This window comes from Macaca nemestrina, chromosome X (genome assembly GCF_043159975.1).
Source record: "Macaca nemestrina isolate mMacNem1 chromosome X, mMacNem.hap1, whole genome shotgun sequence".
Taxonomy (NCBI): Eukaryota; Metazoa; Chordata; class Mammalia; order Primates; family Cercopithecidae; genus Macaca; species Macaca nemestrina.
Window position 1 is genome coordinate 68,642,245 of NC_092145.1, and position 11,242 is coordinate 68,653,486.

Here is an 11,242-nt window from a genome sequence, read left to right on the forward strand (position 1 = left end):
GGAAGCTCCAAACTTTCCCACATTTTCCTGTCTTCTTCTGAGCCCTCCAAACTGTTCCAACCTCTGCCTGTTACCTGCTTGCAAAGCTGCTTCCACATTTTCGGGTATCCTTAAAGCAGCATCCCACTACTTCAGAACCAATTTACTGTATTAGTTCCTTCTCACACTGCTATGAAGAAATACCAGAGACTGGGTTGGGAAGGAGGAGCGGACAGATTCTGTTCAAGGGGATTCCAGACCGTGCTGTGCTATGAAGCAGGTCAACGAGCTGAAAGAGAATGGCAACAAGGCCCTGAGCACGGCAACATAGATGATGCCTTACAGTGCTACTCAGAAGCCATTAAGCTGGATCCCCACAACCACATGCTCTACAGCAACTGTTCTTCCCCCTATGCCAAGAAAGGAGACTACCAGAAGGCTTACAAGGATGGCTGTAAGACCATGGACCTAAAAGCTTGACTGGGGCAACGGCTATTCACAAAAAGCAGCAGCTCTAGAGTTCTTAAACCGATTTGAAGAAGCCAAGAGAACCTACGAGGAGCACTTAAAACAGAGGCAAATAACTCTCAACTGAAAGAGGGTTTACAGAATATGGAGGCCAAGTTGGCAGAGAGAAAATTCATGAATGCTTTCAACATGCCCAATCTGTATCAGAAGTTGGAGAGTGATCCCAGGACAAGAACACTGCTCAGTGATTCTAACTATCAGGAGCTGATAGAGCAGCTACAAAACAAGCCTTCTGATCTGGGCAGCAAACTACAAGATCCCCGGATCATGACCACTCTCAGTGTCCTCCTTGAGGTCGATCTGAGCAGCACGGATGAGGAGGAACAGGTTGCAACACCTCCACCACCACCCCCTCCCAAAAAGGAGACCAAGCCAGAGCCAGAGGAAGAAGATCTTCCAGAGAAGAAGTAGCAGGCACTGAAAGAAAAAGAGCTGAAGAACAATGCCTACCAGAAGAAATACTGACCCAGCCTTGAAGCATTACGACAAAGCCAAGGAGCTGGACCCCAGCAATATGACTTACATTACCAATTAAGCAGTGGTATACTTTGAAAAGGGCGACTACAGTAAGTGCAGGGAGCCTTGTGGGAAGTCCATTTAAGTGGGAGAGAAAACAGAAAACCATCTACGGATTGCCAAAGCCTATGCTCGAATTGGCAACTCCTACTTCAAAGAAGAAAGGTACAAGGATGCCATCCATTTCTATAACAAGTCTCTTGCAGAGCACCAAACTCCAGATGTGCTCAAGAAATGCCAGCAGGCAGAGAAAATCCTGAAGGAGCAAGAACGGCTGGCCTGCATAAACCTGGACCAGGCTTTGGAGGAGAAGAACAAAAGAAACTAGTGTTTTCAGAAAGGGGACTATCCCCAGGACCTGAAGCGTTATACAGAAACCATCAAAAGGAACCCGAAAGATGCCAGATTATACAGCAATCGAGCTGCCTGGAGTTCCGCCAAACTCCTGGAGTTCCAGCTGGCACTCAAGGACTGTGAGGAATGTATCCAGCTGGAGCCAAGGGTTCATCAAGGGTTATACACGGAAAGCCGCTGCCCTGGAAGCGATGAAGGACTACACCAAAGCTATGGATGTGTACCGGAAGGTGCTAGACCTGGACTCGAGCTGTAAGGAGGCGGCAGACGGCTACCAGCGCTGTATGATGGTGCAGTACAACCGGCACCACAGCCCGGAAGAGGTGAAGCGAGGAGCCTTGGCCGACCCCAAGGTGCAGCAGATCATGAGTGACATAGCCATGCGCCTTATCCTGGAACAGATGCAGAAGGACCCCCAGGCACTCAGCGAACACTTAAAGAATCTTGCAATCGCACAGAAGATCCAGAAGCTGATGGATGTGGGTCTGATTGCAATTCGGTGATGACTTGTTCATCCCCGCTTCCCTTCGCCCTCTTGTGGAAAGAGGAGCGGGGACCGCAGCAAGCAGCACGGAGCGGAAGGGAGAGCAGCAGGAGAGAAGGCCTCATCTCTCTGTATTTATACATAAGCCCAGGGAGGACACAGAGACTTGTACCTGGGCTGTTCGTGGCGCTGCTGCCTCTGAGCCCTCCCAGCACATGTGTGGTGTCTTCACCACTGCCCTCGAGTCTCGTGTCTCCTTCCCCTGCCCCCAGTGGCTGTCTCGGCTGCTCTCCCATAGTTAGTTATTTTTTATTTTTGGGCAGTGGGCATGTATAGGGAGGAGAGGGGATTCTTCCCAGCCTCGGGTCCCAGCTGTCTCATGTTGTTTATTCCGAGTGCCCTTCTCCAATAAAACAAGCCAGTTGGGCTAGGTTATTAAAAACAAGAAAAGAAAAGAAGAAAAGAAAAGAGAAGAAAAGAAAAGAAAAAGGAAAGGGAAAAGAAAAGAAGAGAAAAGAAAAGAAAAGAAAAGAAAAGAAAAGAAAAGAAAAGAAAAGAAAAGAAAAGAAAAGAGACCAGAGACTAGGTAACTTATAAAGAAAAGAGCTTTAAATGGCTCACAATTCTGCATTGCTGGGAAGGCCTCAGGAAACTAACAACCATGGCAGAAGGCAAAGCAGAAGCAGGAACATTCTTTACAAGGCAGCAGGACAGAGTGAGTGCAAGCAGGGGAAATACTAGATGCTTATAAAACCATCAGATCTTATAAGACTCACTCACTATTCATGAGAACAGCATGGAGGAAACTGCCCTCATAACCCAATTACCTCTACTTGGTCCTGCCCTTTTGGGGATTATGGGAATTATAATTCAAGATGAGATTTTGACTAGGGACACAGTCAAATCATATCAGGGTACCCTGCTTACTACCTGGTGATGTAATAATGTGTACTTCTAAGACCCTGTAACACTGAATTTACCTATATAACAAACTTGCACGTGTACTTCTGAACGTAAAAGTCATTTAGAAAAAAAAGACAAAAACACCGGGCATAGTGGCTCATGCCTATAATCTGAGCACTTTGGGAGGCTGAGGTGGGTGGATCACGAGGTCAAGAGATTGAGACCATCCTGGCCAACATGGTGAAACCCTATCTCTATTAAAAATACAAAAATTACCTGGGTGTGGTGGCACGTGCCTGTAGTCCCAGCTACTTGGCAAGCTGAGGCAAGAGAATCACTTCAGCCTGGGAGGCAGAGGATGCAGTGAGCTGAGATGGCACCACTGCACTCCAGCCTGGCAACAGAGTAAGACTCCGAAAAAAAAAAAATAAATAAATAAATAAATAAAATTTTAAAAGAGACAAAAGCAACTACAGACTACAGACAATGTAAGCTTTACACTGGAGCTTAGCTATGCACTGACACAAAGCTTTCAACACATCAAAAATAATTGCATGTTGATTGGGTAAATGGGAATTGACTACCAAGGGTGGGTTTAACACTAGTGATCAGATTTCTGGTATACCTGCTATGATAGGTTGGAGAATATATCTATATATATCTATATATCTATATCTATATCTATATCTATATACACACAGCAGAAGTCACAGTTCATGTTCTTACAGGTACCTGGCAGGTAATATAAATGAGTGAAGCTGTCTGACGTAATAAGAAATATCTTGACATGGGAAACAGTAGTTGATAAGGTTTGGCTCTGTGCCCCCACCCAAATCTACAATTATGGAATTGTAATCCCATAGTTTCCACATGTTGTGGGAGGGATCTGGTGGGAGATTATTTGAATCATGGGGGTGGTTTCCCCCATACTGTTCTCACGGTAGTGAATAAGTCTCACGAGTTCTGATGGTTTTTCAGGGGGTTCTGCTTGTGAATTCCTCTCGTTTTCTCTTGCCACCACCGGGTAAGAAGTGCCTTTCACCTTCTGCCATGATTCTGAGGCCTCTCCAGTCATGTGGAACTGTAAGTCCAAATTAAACCTCTTTTTTTTTTCCCAGTCTTGGGTATGCCTTTTTCGGCAGTGTGAAAATGGACTAAGAGAGTAAATTTTTATCAGCAGAGTCAGGTGCTGTTGAAAAGATACCCAAAAATGTGGAAGTGACTTTGAAACAGGGTAACAAGCAGAGGTTGAAACAGTTTGGAGGGCTCAGAAGAAGACAGAAAAATGTGGGAAAGTTTGGAACTTCTATAGAGAATTGTTAAATAGGTTTGCCCAAAATGCTATAGCAATATGGGCAATAAGGTCGAGGTTGAAGTGATCTCAGATGGAGATGAGGAACTTGTTGGGAACTGCAACAAAGGTGACTCTCATTATGTTTTAGCAAGGAGACTGGTGGCATTTTGCCTCTGCCCTCTAGATTTGTGGAACTTTGAACTTGAGAGAGATGATTTAGGGTGTCTGGCGGAACAAATTTCTAAGCAGCAATGCATTCAAGAGGTGACTTGGGTGCTGTTAAAGGTATTTGGTTTTAAAAGGGGAGCAGAGCATAAAAGTTCAGAAAATTTGTAGCCTGACAATATGATAGAAAATAAAAACCGATTTTCTGAAAAGAAATTCAAGCTGGCTGCAGAAATTTGCATAAGTCATGAAAAGCCAAATGTTAATCCCCAAGTCAATAGGGAAAATGTCTCTAGGGCATGTCAGAGGTCTTCATGGCAGCCCCTCCCATCACAGGCCTGGAGACCTAGGAGAAAATGGTTTCATGGGCCGGGTCCAGGGACCCCATGCTGTGTGCAGTCTAGCAACTTGGTGCCCTGTGTCCCAGTCACTCTAGCCATGACTAAAAGGAGCCAAGGTACAGCTCAGGCTGTTGCTTCAGAGGGCGGAAGCCCCAAGCCTTAGCAGAGATTATGTGGTGTTGAGTTTGTGGGTGCACAGAAGTCAAGAATTGAGGTTTGGGAACCTCCGCCTAGAATTCAGAAGGTGTATGGAAACACCTGGATGCCCAGGCAAAAGTTTGCTGCAGGGGTGGAGCCCTCATGGAGAACCTCTGCTCGGGCAGTGCAGAAGGGAAAGGTGAGATCAGAGCCCCGACATAGAGTCCCTATTGGAGCACCACTTAGTGAAGCTGTGAGAAGAGGGCCACCATCCTCCAGACCCAGAATGGTAGATCCATCGTCGACAGCTTGCACTGTGCACCTGAAAAAGCCTCAGACAATCAACACCAGCCCATGAAAGCAGCCAGGAGGGGGGATATACCCTTCAAAGCCATGGGAGCAGAGTTGCCCAAGACCATGGAAACCCGCTTCTTGCATCAGCATGACCTGGACGTGAGACCTGGTGTCAAAGGAGATCATTTTGGAGCTTTAAAATGTGACTGCCCCACTGGATTTTGGACTTGCATGAGCCCTGTAAATGCATTGTTTTGGCCAATTTCTCCCCTTTGGAATGGCTTTATTTACCTAATGCCTGTACCCCCTTTGTATCTATGAGGTAACTAACTTGTTTTTGATTTTACAGGCTCATAGGTGGAAGGGACTTGCCTTGTCTCAGATGAGACTTTGGACTATGCACTTTTGGGTTAATGCTGAAATAAGACTTTGGGGCACTGTTGGGAAAGCATGATTGCTTTTGAAATGTGAGGACATGAGATTTGGAGGGGCCAGGGTTGGAATGATATGGTTTGGCTCTGTGTCCCCACTCAAATCTCATCTCAAATTGTACTCCCATAATTGTCATGTGTTGTGGGAGGGACCAGGCAGGAGATAATTTGAATCATGGGGGCAATTTATCCCATACTGTTCTCATGGTAGTGAATAAATCTCATGAAATCTGATGGTTTTATCAGAGGTTTCTGCATTTGCATTCCTCTCATTTTCTCTTGCTGCTGCCATGTAAGAAGTGCCTTTTGCCTCTCACCATGATTCTGAGGCTTCCCCAGCCATGTGGAACTGTAAGTCCAATTAGACCTCTTTTTCTTCCCAGTCTCGGGTATGTCTTTATCTGCAGCATGAAAATTGACTACTATGAAAGTGATCTTCCACTTTCCTGCTTTTGACTGAGATACACCTACAGAAAGTTATTATTTTTTATTTTCCTTTCAAGTACTATAGGAAAAACAACTGTGCAAGAAAAACAAGAATTAACAACTGACATTTAAATTCAAATGTGTTTATGTGAAAGATGTGGCTATGTGTTGTCAGTTTGTAGCTTCTGATTTAGAGTGAAATGTAAAAATTGTTAGGTTATCCAGCCATTGTGATGTCAGGCACACAGCACCCTCTGTGAAGTACTGTTCCCAGGAGGTTGAATGTGAGTGTAACTAAGGCCCCAGAGTTAATTTTCATTTGTAAAAATAAGGAGGACAGAGAAACTAAGAAGGACATAGACAAATCCAGAAAGTGGTATATCCATAAGAACAACTGTTGTGGTTTCTCTAACTAGTCAATGGCAGGGAAAATAAAGGTGAGAGAGGATACTGTTCTAGATTCACAAAGACCAAAGATTTATCAATTAAGTGGAATTTATAAATCTTGTTTCTGTCCTAATTTGAGCACACATTTTTAAATAACCAGGAATATTTACCTGTGGACAAGATATTAGATTATAAAAAATAATAATACATATTTGTGAGACATATGTGATATTTTGATACATGCATACAATATGTAATGATCAAATTAGGGTATTTACACTATCCATCACCTCAAACATTTGTCATTTTTTTGTGTTAGGAATACTTAAATCTTCTCTTCTAGCTGTTTTGAAATATACAATAAATTGTTATTAATGATAGTAATCCTGCTGTGGTGTTAAAGGTTAGAACTTATTCCTTTTATCTAAGTGTATGTTTGTACCCATTAACCAATCTTTTTCCATCTACCGTACCTTTCCCAGCCTCTGACAGCTATCACTCTACATTCTTACTCCATGAGATCCACTTTTCTAGCTCCCACATATGAGTGAAAATGTGTGATATTTGTCTTTTTTATCCCTGGCTTATTTTACTTAACATAACGACCTCTAGTTCCATCAACATTGCTGCAAATGACAGGATTTCATAGTTTTCTAACGGCTGAATAGATTCCTGTGTATATATATAAAATTTTCTTTATCCATTCATATATTGATGGACACTTAAATTAATTCCATATCTTGGCCATGGGAATACTGCTGCAACAAATGTGGGTGAAGCACTGTATTGTACTGTGGTTCTATTTTTAGTTTTAGAGAGCCTTCCATACTGTTTTCCATAATGACTGTACTCATTTACATTCTCACTAACCATAAATAAGAGTTATGGAACAGAGTATCCATGATTGTTAGGCATGCATAAAAAGTATGTAGAGGTGACATTATGTGATGTCTGAGACTTGTCTTAAATACTTATGAAAAATGAGAAAGAACCAAAAGAAATAGATTGGCAAGTGAGGGAAATATTGATGAAGACTGAGTCTGGAGATTGGTATATGTGGGTCCATTGTACAATTTTCTATTTTTGTTTATGTTTTGAAGTATTCATTTAAAAAATTTAAACTACAGAGAATTTTATTTCTAGGTATGATATATTATCATCCTACCTGACAACTCTCTCCTCCATCCCACTGAAGAAAACAAATATAAAACCCAGGCATAAAACAGTAAGTGAATACTTGAATGTAGTGGAGAGTGGTCAGGAGTGTCTGTTGGATGGAAACTGCATGTTTACTTTGTGAAAGGGAGATAAGTACATTCCCATCTCAGCAATTTTTAGCCAGCAGCTAAGTGCACTCCACACTTAGATTTTTCTGACTAGACTACCAACCTTTTATTCTAAAAATTGATGTAGAGAAAACACATTTTTTTTTCAATAAACCTTATTTCAGGGAACACAAATAGTTGACTGGAGAAATTCCTTCTTTGTAGACAAATACAAGCTTTTTAAAGTAGAAGAATTATAGAATTAAGAAATCATTTTGTTTTGTTTTATTATGTTTCATTTTGCAATATGTAGTAAAATAATGGATCTTGGTAACAATCATCAGCAGATGCTAAAACCATTAGGAGAAAGGCTATGGGGATTATACAATGGATGAATTGGACTGATAACACAGGAACTCACTCATCAATCTTAATGACCATCATTAACAGGAGACAACGAGATATCACAGCACAACACAGAGGAAGTACATAGCACTCTGAAGCATCATGCCCAAGGAATTCAAGCTGAATTTAAGCAAGCCTCTGGATCTGACTTTCAGTTTAATAGGAAATATGGCAGATAGAGAAACAAGTTAGATGACACCAAGTCAACAATGTAGGACATTCTACAAGTCAATTGATGTAATTTCTCCATTAACTTAATGAAATGACATGAAAACTAGGTGAGGGAAGGTGGCAATTTTAGAAATAAGATACTTTTGTGATAGAATCTCTGAAAATCAGAAGTGGAGTTTGGATCCTGAAACAAACACAACAACAAATAAAAGCTATTTTTGATGTAGTGTAGGAAACTTAGAATATAGAACAGATATTAAATCATGACAGGGAATAATTATTAATTTATTTGTTTGTAATAATGGATAAATGGTAAGATAAACAAGAAAATATGTTTATTGGTTATAGACACATATAGGAGTCTGAAGTATTTAGGATAAAGTGATACAATGGCTTAGATTTCTCTAGAAATATTCCAGTTAAAAAAAAAAAAAGAAAAATGGAACATAATTGGTAAGTTATGGTAATTTTTTATGCTGAATAGAGGGACTCATGAGTTCATTATGCATTTTTTTTCTTTCAGACATGGGGTCTTGCTCTGTCACCAAGGCTGTAGTGCAATGGCATGATCATAGCTCTTGGGCTCAAGCAATCATCCCACCTCAGCCTCTCAAGTAGCTAGGATTACAGGTGTGCACACCATGCTTGGCTCATTTGTTTGTTCCATTTTGGTTTTTATTATGAAGTTCTTTAAAGAACAAATTTCTATTTGGCTTTCACTACATAATTTGACACATCTTGGGTTTATAATTTATAGGAACAGAAAGACCAGTAGTTTGTCTGCAATGGAAGAATTTTATGATGTAACTCTTATGGAACATAATTTATGGACCAAATGACAGGAGAAAGCCTCACATTTCATATGTATTTAAAATTTCATTTACATATTTCAGTTAAATTTTCAAGTTTTCAGAGGAATCAACAAAAGTTGTTTTTTGTTTGTTTGTTTGTTTGTTTGTTTTATCTTTCAGCCTAGTAGGCTGGAAAATGTAGCATCTCTTCAGATGTTGGAAACGTTCTTCTCAGTGTTCAGGAATGCCACCGCTGCTCCTTTTAGCACAATCCCCATATCCCTAGGCTTTTCTGATCCATTTGAGTTAGTTCCTGGTGCACAAGGATTGTTATCGGTGCCATGCTATGGTTCCTATTCCATAATCGAGATTAGCGGTGGGTAAACGTGTGAAGTACAGATCATAGGCCAGAACAGGAGAAGACAGTCAGATCTCCCCAACTTGACTCCCTCTATGCTCTCTTCTCATATGCAGTTGGGTTGATGTCTGCTTCACAAGAGAGAAAGAGACTTTCATGCCTCTGCCTGGAAAAGACTGATTCAGCCCAACCTTCCTCTCCTGAGCCAACCATATAGGTAAGTTTGAAACTAGGCCTCATAAAACTTAAAAATTAACACCAGATGGCCATGGATAGCCCCTCAATGTTCCCGGAACTCAAACAGAAAAACAATTCCAGGAATGTACATCAGGGGGTCCAGCCCTAAACAGTTCTAGGAAAATATCGCATGAGGTCCAGCCCTAAACCATACCAGGAAAGAAACCCATAAGGTCAAGCCCCGACCAATCAGAACCAGACACCTTGCTCAGGCCATAGCCAGACCCAATCATCTTGCGCCTTAAGCTTTGTTTGAACTTCGCGCCAAAAGCTGTATTTGAACTTATGTTTGCCTATATAAACAGCCTGTAATAAGCGTTCGGGGTCCCAGGGCCAACTTAGAGCTTGGGACCCTAGCGCGCTAGCAATAAATAACTCTCTGCTGTGAATCTCGTGTCGGTGATCCTTCGCAGCGACCCCTGCCCAGGAGGGAATCGAGAATTCGGTTCCAACAAGTTCTGTAATCAATGTATGCAAAGTTTCACAGGGAAAACATAAGTTGATGCATGACAGATGTGATCGCTTTGCTTCTGTTATGCCCAGACTGTTTGTTCCCCAAAGAAGACCACCAGAGTCCAGAGTCAAAGCCAAGCGGCAAGGATCTTTATTACAAGTTCGAACTTGGTCCCTCCTATACACAGTATACAAGAGGGCCCTGAACAATGCGAGCGTTTGCTTTTTATAGCCCGAAAGTTGTAGGGGAACAAAGAAATTCTTTTGGCTCCTGCGCTTTCAGTAACCTTGAACGGCTGTCCCCTTATCGGAGACTTTCCAGGTGGTGTTTATACTGGGCTCAGGGAGTTTGAGAGATATATGGTGGTGGGATGGGAGGATGGGATGTGTTTGTGCTAGGCTCAGGGAGTTTTGAGCCCGGGGCTGAGGAATGTGCCCAGCTCCTTTCACTTCCTGCATGTGTTCTGATTGTTTTATTTTATTTTGGTCATTTATTCCCTACTTTTTTTCCCTACCTTTATTTTGAGTTCAGGAAGTCCATGTGCAGGTTTGTTACATGGTTAAATTCTGTGTGGCTCAGGCTTGGTGTATGAATTGGCTGGGATTTGTCTTCTGACTTGTGAAACCAAAACATTGAATCCAATAAACTAAATGCTGAAGCCAAGGGGAGAATCCTACCTGAGAAAGAACCAGAGAACACATATCCAAATTCTGTCTACCCACATTTTTTAGTGATCTCTGAATCAGGCATTTGTAGAACAGACTAAAGGCATCTCAATTAAAGATCATAACATTCTAATATAGAGGTTGCAAACTGACAACTCATGGGTAATTCCTGCACACAGACATATTTAAATTCAATCTGAACAGATAAGGGAGATGCTGCCCAAAAAATAACGTTTGAAGCTCAAGCCCAGTCCCACCTTCCACCCAGAAAAATCACCTGCTAAAACAAAAGAAACAACACTGGGGTTGCCCTCTTTGGGTCCCAAGTAGTAAAGAAAAAACAGTGTGCCCTATTCCTTTAAAAGCCAGGGTAAATTTAAAAACTATAATTGATAATTGTAGGTCTTCTCCATGACCCTATAACACTCCAATGCTACCTTGTTGTCAGTGTAAACAAGGGTGTAGCCTGAGAACACTGAGACCACTGACAACCCCTAGCTTTCCTATCAAAAATCCTTAACCCAGTAACCTGCGAATGCATTCAATCATCAAGGAGCGGCAACTGCTTTGCTAACAGAAGAAAGTAGAAAAGTAACTTCTACAGAAAACCTCACTGTGAGCACACCTCACCGATTCAGAATTACTCTAAGTCAAAA

General features: G+C 41.8%; 1 pseudogene; it reads left to right on the top strand.

Annotated features, from left to right (window-relative positions):
- The first annotated feature begins 250 nt into the window (after positions 1-250).
- LOC105488014 (stress-induced-phosphoprotein 1 pseudogene) lies at positions 251-1,959 on the top strand (annotated as a pseudogene).
- The last annotated feature ends 9,283 nt before the right edge of the window (positions 1,960-11,242 follow it).